This window comes from Galeopterus variegatus, unplaced genomic scaffold (assembly GCF_000696425.1).
Source record: "Galeopterus variegatus unplaced genomic scaffold, G_variegatus-3.0.2 Scaffold4679, whole genome shotgun sequence".
In the NCBI taxonomy this organism is placed as follows: domain Eukaryota; kingdom Metazoa; phylum Chordata; class Mammalia; order Dermoptera; family Cynocephalidae; genus Galeopterus; species Galeopterus variegatus.
In genome coordinates this window covers 21,873-30,009 of record NW_007730790.1, presented here as the reverse complement: position 1 = coordinate 30,009, position 8,137 = coordinate 21,873, and positions in this window count along the sequence as shown.

Sequence of the window (8,137 nt, the reverse complement as noted above, 5' to 3'; positions counted from 1 at the left end):
AAAAAAAAAAAAAAAAAAAAAAAAAAGTTCCTTGAAGCATTGTTTGTAATAGTGAAAAATGGAAATACTGTAATCTAAATGTCCACCAATAGGCGAATTTAGTTAAAATAACTAGTAAAATTAAGCAATGAAAAAAGGTATGAGTTTTCATTTTAAATATCCAGAATTGATCAATATTCAGAATTCCTGTGGCACTATATAAAAAGAAAATCTTACTTGGCTGAAAATGCAACTTGTTGAAAATAACATTAAAAAAAAGGTTTTCCTAAATACACATTGAGAGAAAAGATGCATTGAAGCAAGCATAAAACTGTTTAATCATAGTTTGTAATGCTCTCTAATCAAATTAGTAAAGAAAGGGCAAGCAGCAGTAACTTAAGTTCCTATTTCCCCTGTCTGGTCCTCTTAGCTTTCATTAATGAGTATCTAACAAAGAGCCTCACATTGGCATGAGACCTTAAAAGCAATATTCTTCAGTAGCAATAAGTTTGTTCTCAGTATCTTGTTGTTTCCACAGACGGTCTGCATCCCATCCTTTGCCAAAGCTGTGCAGTTAGCTTCCATAAGACAATTTGTACTGCCATGTGATTTGAGCATATTTTTCTAGAGATGGGCGCTGCAATGCTTCAAGATGCTCAGCATACTCCACTTTGCAGCATGTGGCACAGACAAAAATGGAATGGTATTTTTGCTATACATACAAAATCTTTTTTTTTTTTTTACAGTGCTTAAATGATAATAGCTTTGATGACTGGAAAAGTATATTTGGGTAAAAGGAAATTTACTTTTTTTTTTACAAATTAGCTTCTATCAAATAGAATGGGTATTAATAATTAATAAGTAAATTTCAGAGGTGCAGACATATTGTCTACTTTCTGTGTTACAGTGTGATCCTTTGTGCTATTAATAGAGCTGAGGTCTTCCAAAAGAGACCACTACAAAATAAAGTGCACCATCTGTTCCTGTAAGAAACTTCTCTTGATGCACAAACCCAGGACAGATATAGAGCTGCAGGAAGAGCAGATGTATGAAATACATACGAATGGACTGTGACAGAACTCTATTCAAAGTCCTATTTGTGTAAAGGTCATAGCATATTTTTATGGTTCAAAATACATATTGATAATTACACGAATAAATATTAGATTGTTTACAAACATTCATAAATATATTTATAGTATTTTCAGTACAAAATACTAGTGTGGACTTTAAAGTTTTATGTCGACCACAAGGTTTATGTATTTGCAGGTATACTTGACTTTTTCAGTTACAAAAATAATGGGGGCTGTAATAATTCTTTTCCTCACTTTCCTGAAGTGCCATTTTGCCATAAATGGCAAACATACACATTTGTGTCTGTTTTGGATGTCTCTAGTCCATTGTATTTCTCAATATGTCTAACTCTGAAAAAATAACTCTACTGTCTTAATTATAGTATCTTTAAAATGAGTCTTAATCTGGTGGAGGAAGTCTTCCTACCATATTTTCCTTCTTCAAATATATTCTTGCTATTCTAGCACCTTTGTGCTTCCATACATATTTTCAAATTGGTCTGTGAAGAGAGAGAGTGAGAGAGAGAGAGAGAGAGGAGGAAAGATAGAGGGAACACCTATTAAGGTATTGTTTGAAATTGCATTGAATCTCTAATTCAATTTTGGGAGAATTGACATCTTTATTATACAGGGCCTTCCAATCCATGGACATTGAATGTCCTTCTATTTATTTGTTCTCCTTTAATTTCTCTCAATTATATTTTATAGCTCTGCAGAGAGAGGTCTGGTCCCCTCCTGCATGCCTCTGGACCAGGCGGGCCCCGAGGTGCTGGCACAGTGTGCCTGGTTGTGGGAGAGAGGTCTGGTCCCCTTCTCCTTGCCTTGGGTCCCCGGGTGGGCCCTGAGGTGCTGGCATGGTGCGCCTTGTTGAGGGAGGAGGGTCCAGTTCCTGGCTCCATGCCTTGGGTCACTGGGTGGGACCCAAGGTGCTGGCTTGGTTTACCTGGTTGTGGGAGAGAGGTCCAGACCCCTTCTCCATGCCTCAGGTCCCCGGGCAGAGCCTGAGGTACTGGCATGGTGTGCCTGATTGTGGGAGGGTGGTCCAGTCCCCCGCTCCATGCCCCGGGTCCCTGGGTGGGCTCCAAGGTGCTGGCTTGGTGTGTCTGGTTGTGGGAGAGAGGGCCAGACCCCTTCTCCATGCCTCAGGTCCCTGGGCAGAGCCTGAGGTACTGGCCTGGGGTGCCTGATTGTGGGAGGGTGGTCCAGTCCCCCTCTCCATGCCCCGGGTCCCTGGGTGGGCTCCAAGGTGCTGGCTTGGTTTACCTGGTTGTGGGAGAGAGGTCCAGACCCCTTCTCCATGCCTCAGGTCCCTGGGCAGAGCCTGAGGTACTGGCATGGTGTGCCTGATTGTGGGAGGGTGGTCCAGTCCCCCTCTCCATGCCCCGGGTCCCTGGGTGGGCTCCAAGGTGCTGGCTTGGTGTGTCTGGTTGTGGGAGAGAGGTCCGGTCTCCTTCTCCATGCCCTGGGTCCCTGGGTGGGCCCCAAGGCACTGGCTCAGTGTGCCCTGGTTGTGGGAGAGAGGTCTGGTCCCCTTCTCCATGTCCTGGGTCCCTGGGTGGGCCCCAAGGCACTGGCTCAGTGTGCCCTGGTTGTGGGAGTGTGGTCCAGTCCCCCTTTCTGTGCCCCAGGTCCGTGGGCAGGCCCTGAGGTGCTGGCTTGGTATGCCTGGTTATGGGAGAGAGGGCCAGTCCCCTTCTCCATGCTTCAGGTCCCCAGGCAGGCCCTGAGGCACTGGTGTGGTGTGCTTAATTGTGGGAGAGAGGTCCAGTCCCCTTCTACATGCCCTGGGTTCCTGGGTGGACTCCGAGGTGCTGGCATGTTGTGCCTGGTTGTGGGAGGGTGGTCCGGTCCCTGACTCCATACCCCAGGTCCCTGGATGGGCCCCAAGGCACTGGTTCAGTGTGCCCTGGTTGTGGGAAGGTGGTCTGGTCCCCTTCTCTATGCCTTGGGTCCCTGGGTGGGCCCCGAGGTGCTGGCATGTTGTGCCTGGTTGTGGGAGGGTGGTCCAGTTCCCAACTCCATACCCTGGGTCCCTGGGTAGGCCCCAAGGTGCTGGTGGTGTGCCTGGGCCAGAACTAATTTTTTGTCCTTTGCTTCTAACATGGGCGATCTTCCTGTGGGAACCAGTACTTGAGCTGTGTGGTTAAGATAAATTGCTACTTTGCTGCTGTTTCCCTAGGGAAGGCTTTTTGTGTAGCTCAGGGTTTAATGGTTGATCTTATAGGTACTTCCGGCCCTCCAGAGACCTGGTGGATCTGTGTTCTGTAGAATCTCTGATCTGGGCCTGAGTTTTCTCATCAAACTGCACCCCATGCAATTCTGCATTCCTGATGAGTCTCTTCTGAGTGGGCCTGTGCTGATTGAGGGGCAGATCAGCTGTCCTTGCTGTTTCCCAGTGTTCCCCTAGTGGGCCCATCTCCCCCACTGCCCATGCTCCAAACACTTCCCATGGGATGGGCTCTGTCGTGGTCCCTTGCAATGACTCACCAGCATCTGAATGGCTCCCTTTTTTCAGTTCTTCTGGCTCCTCACTCCTGCATGGGTCCATGGAAAACCTGTTAGTGGTCTTGTTGTCCTGGGGGCCGCCAAGGCCCTCTTCTCTCCTGCTGCCTCCAATTAACTCCATCTGAAGGACACAGCTGCAGCTTCTGCTGTCTCCTGCTCCATGTGCTCAGCACCTCGAGCCTTAAAGCAGCCACGGACCAAAACGCTAAGAGCAGCTTTTTCTTTCTCTCATCGTAGTTTCTCCCACCTTCATGAACTCCGTAGGTCTCTCCTCCTCTTCCCCTGAGCTCCAGCAGCCCCAGATTGGCTGATGTTACATTTGTATAGTTGTAAATTTGGTTGATTTGTGGGAGACAGTGACACTGCAGACCATCTATTCTGCCATCTTGATTGGATCTCCCCATGCAACTGATTTTTGCATATGAACTTTGTATTCAGCAATCTTGATAAATTTGCCTACTATTTCTGATAATTTGTCTGTAGATTCTTTTAAATTTTGTACATATACAATTATAGCAACTACAAATAATGACATTATTACCCAACTTGCTACATGACATATTGCTAGATGTGGTGTGCTAATAATTTATCTTTGACTATAGTATTTATATATATATATATATATATATTCATGAATGAGATTAGACTATAATTTTCCTTTCTCAAAATATTCTTGTCAGGGCCGGCCCGGTGGCGCACTGGATAGTGCGCCGCTTGGGAAGCGCGGTGGCGCTCCCGCCCGAGGGTTCGGATCCCACATACAGACCGGTTCCCGCTCACTGGCTGAGCGAGGCGCAGGAGCAACACCGAGGGTTGCGATCCCGTTGCCGGTCCCCGGTCCGGTACGGGGGCAACACTGAGGGTTGCGATCCGATGCCGGACACGGAAAAAAGACAAAAGACAAAAAAAATATATATATATTCTTGTCAGGCTTTAGTATCAAGGTTATGCTGGCCTCATAAAATAAGTTGATGAGTGTCTAATTTTCTGTGATCTGAAAGAGTTTGTGTGAAATTTGTATCTTAGCCTATTGGCTACATGCAGTTGGCTTATTTAAGAAGTGATCCCAGGTAACAAGGAGCTGAGAAAAGTACAACTAGAAAGGAGCAAAAACAAATAGAAATGTGCTAGGACCAACTGAGGCTTAATCCTGCTGAGATCTTCCATGCAGTCATGTAGAATGCACTTCTGAACTGTCTGTTCAAGAGAAAGAAGGGAGCAGCAACCAGTTTTGTGCAGGTGTAACTTGACAGCACCTTCCCACATATTTTTCACCTTCTACCCGATGGCTTCTCTGACATGAGGCATGAGACACTTGTGGGAATCTCCTTACACATTTACAACGTGGAAGTACATAGGAGCTAACACCCCAAGGACAATGATTTATCAATGGGGGACAGGAAACTATGGATAAATGTTCCTTTCTTCTGGATCAAAAGGTGTAATTTAACCACAGAAGTAATGTAAAAATTTAATGACAATGTGAGTTCAGTCATAAAACTGTGATAACTGGCATTATTTCTTCCTCAAATGTTTGGTAGAATTCACTGTTGAAGCTATCTGGATGCAGTGTGTGTGTGTGTGTGTGTGTGTGTGTGTGTGTGTGTGTGTGTGTGTGTGTGTGTGAGAGAGAGAGAGAGAGAGAGAGAGAGAGTAAAGGTTTTAACAACAAATTCAATTTATTTAAAAGATGTAGGGCTATTCAGATATTCTATTCCTTCTTGTGTAGTGATAAATTGTATGTTTCTAGGAATTTGTTCATTTAATTTGTCATATTTTGGCATATAGTAATTTAAAATGTATCATTTTTATTTCAAGAATAACATATATACATTACATGTATATATGAAAATGAACATGTTCTAATTTACAGCTTGATGAGTTTTCACTAACACACCTATGTAAACATCGCCAAGATCAAGAAAAAGAACATTAATAGCACCCTAAGCCCACAGATTAGACATAACTACTACTGTTGTATACAGTTGATGTTTGTTTAGATTAACTCACAAGTTAGCCATTTTCTTTGCTCACCATTTCTTTTGGCATATAAGGCCTTCTTTCCAGGATCATTATCATTCCTTCTAAAGTATATCTTTCAGAATTTATTTACTGAGGATCTACTGACAGCAAACTTTCAGTTTTGTGGTCTAAAAATATCTTCATTTCTCTTGAAAGATAGTTTTATACTTTGTAGCTCTAGGTAGACAGTTATTTTCTCTCAGTACTTTGAAAATAATATTCCTTTCCCTCTGGCTTCCCTTGTTGGTGATGTAAAATCAGCTGTTAGTATAACTTTTTTTTTTTTTTTTGGCAGCTGGCCAGTACAGGGATCTGAACCCATTACCTTGGTGTTACAAGACTGTGCTCTAACCATCTGTGCTAAACAGCCAACCCCCTATTATAACTCTTTTAGTAGATATTTTTTTCTTTTCCCTGTCTGCATGCTTTTGAAATAATTTTGTCTTTGTGTTTTGAAGTTTTGCTACAATATGTGTAGGTGTGCATTTTTTTTAAATGGGGTTTATTGGGCTTCCTGAACCTGAGAATTCAGCCATTATCCCTCTAAATTTTGTCTTTCCCACACTGTCTCTATTATATCCTACTGGATCTCCCAGTTGACATAACTGGCACACTTTTACTCGGACGTTTTGTCTCTTAACCTAAATTTTATATCATCTGTTTCTTTGCTTTTCCGTGTTGCATCCTAAGTAATTTCTCATTTGCTAATTTTCTCTTCAGCTGTGTCTACTTTCCTGTTTAACTCGTCCACTTTTCTACTTTCAGTTTTTCTATTTTTAATTTCCAGATATTTTTTCTCTATTTAAAAAAAAAATTCTTGACCAATTTTGATTGCCCCTGGCTCCTTTATCATATTTCAAATACTGTTAGCTCTTAACACCATGTTAAAATATTTTACATTCTATATCTTATAATTCCAATATATGCAGTCTCTGTGAGTCTTATTTAAAGGCTTGGGGGCTGATTTTCATTCATGGTGGCCAGTTTTCCTTTGTATTTAGTGATTTTAAAAAAATTGTCAATTCATGTTTCTGGAAGTTTATCTCAGGGAATTCTTGTGCCTGGATTTAAAAGCATTTCTCCAGTGAGCATTTGCATTTGCTCCTGCCTGGCTCTAACAGTCCAAACCCACTTTAAACTACATTTTTAGTTTGGAGTTTTTTGGGCAGAGCTAATTTAGACTTCAAATATGTATGAGTATAGCTTGTCATTTCTGCCTCCAAAAATTCTTTTACTTTTCCACCAGCTTAAACCTACATTAAAAATTGTTTATAAAAATATATTTTAGCCATTTTTTTATGTGGCTACATACAGAGGGGTTTTTCTGTAAGTCTAGTCTGCCATATTGTCCTTTCATATTATTTTTTTTTAACTGATCTGTCTGTTCAGGCTCCAGTATCATGTACATTCAGTGACTGAAGTTTATAATATATTAGAAATATATTTGTTACATGTGATAATCTTATAGTTGAATAGCTGAAAAGGCACACTTCCCCTATTGCTCTAAATTGTCTTGGCTGTTTTCAGACAGTTGTATGTTTTAAAATCAGCTATCAAAATAAAAAAATAACAGTGGGGTGTTAACTGGCATTGTGTTAAAATATACTCTGTGTGGGGCTGGCCTGTGGCTCACTCAGGAGAGTGCGGTGCTGATAACACCAAGGCCATGGGTTTGCCCCCCCCCCCGGTATGGCCGGTTCGCTCACTGGCTGAGCATGGTGCTGACAACACCAAGCCAAGGGTTAAGATCCCCTTACCAGTCATCTTTAATAATATATATATATATATATATGTATTTTATATGTGTGTGTGTGTGTGTGTGTGTGTATACTTTGGGAAGAACTGAGTTATTTACAACATTTAGTCTTCCCATCTGCATATTTCTAGTTAACATTTTTCTTAAGTTTTGTTTTGTTTTTTAATTGAGAGAAATCTTTCCCCCATTATAATTTCTAGCTAGTTTTCTTGGGATTACTAGTTATTTTGAAACACGTGTTGTTTTTATATCTGCTTTGTACAGATGGCTTAATAGTTCTTAAGGAGTTCATTGTCATGACATGGAAGGCTGACAAAGACAAACAAAATAAAATAATAAATATCTCATTTAATGCCTTATTTTCAAAATATCCAATAGCAAATCACTTCTGCTCTGCAGTCTGGCAGCCCTTGAGGAGAAAATGCCAATTGTCCCCCTCACCCACTAATATTTGGAAAAGAAATAAAGTTTTTGCAGTTCTTGAGGCAAACAGCTAAAAAATCTGTTGAAATGGATTTCTTGTAGGGATTGAACACCTCTATTCAGACTCTAAGTGGTATGCTATCTTAAAGCATAGTTTCCACCGCAACTAACTGTCGGCATAAAGGATACACATACCACTTTCTAGGGACACTGTCCAAATTAACAACAAAAACCCACCCCACCCCACCCCCGGCCCTAGGAACGATAGTTTAATCTACATAAAACCTTATTGCTGATATATGTTGGGAGGCATGCTACTTTTCTGATCTGACATCAATTTACAAGCTTTCAAAGCTCAAAAGCTTTTTTTTTTTTTTTT